Source organism: Zerene cesonia, chromosome 2, assembly GCF_012273895.1.
Source record: "Zerene cesonia ecotype Mississippi chromosome 2, Zerene_cesonia_1.1, whole genome shotgun sequence".
NCBI classification, from domain to species: Eukaryota; Metazoa; Arthropoda; class Insecta; order Lepidoptera; family Pieridae; genus Zerene; species Zerene cesonia.
The window spans coordinates 844,228-844,728 of record NC_052103.1 but is presented as its reverse complement, the minus strand read 5'-3'; positions in this window follow the sequence as shown (position 1 = coordinate 844,728).

Here is a 501-nt window from a genome sequence, read left to right as displayed (position 1 = left end):
ATTTTATATTAATTTTAAGTTCAAATACTAGGATGTGAAAAAGGAAACAAATATCATTATTTTAGAATACTTGAATTTTATATGATTATTAAGTATGTGTTATTGTAATTAGGCGCGTAGGTATATGAATAACATAAAATTATATCATGTTCTTAGAACTAAATTTATTTTTGTATTAAATGTATTTAGTCTTAGATGCCTATATTATAACTAATTAATGTACCTATATAATCAGGGCATATAAAGCTTCTCATAGTTATTTAGAATTTTTATTTATCATATATTTCTATAATAATTTTATTTCATCTCACATTTTTAAATTAAAACGCATGTCTATTGAAAGTGTATCATTACGTCTAAAAATGTATATATATGGTAAAATAAGTTTAAAGTATTCGGGGGACTGCTATTATTCTACTGTTTATGATAAGCCAGGGTTTGATAACGACAAACTGTTCGGGATGAATGTAACTGTTAATTTGAGTTCAACTTTTTTTTTTT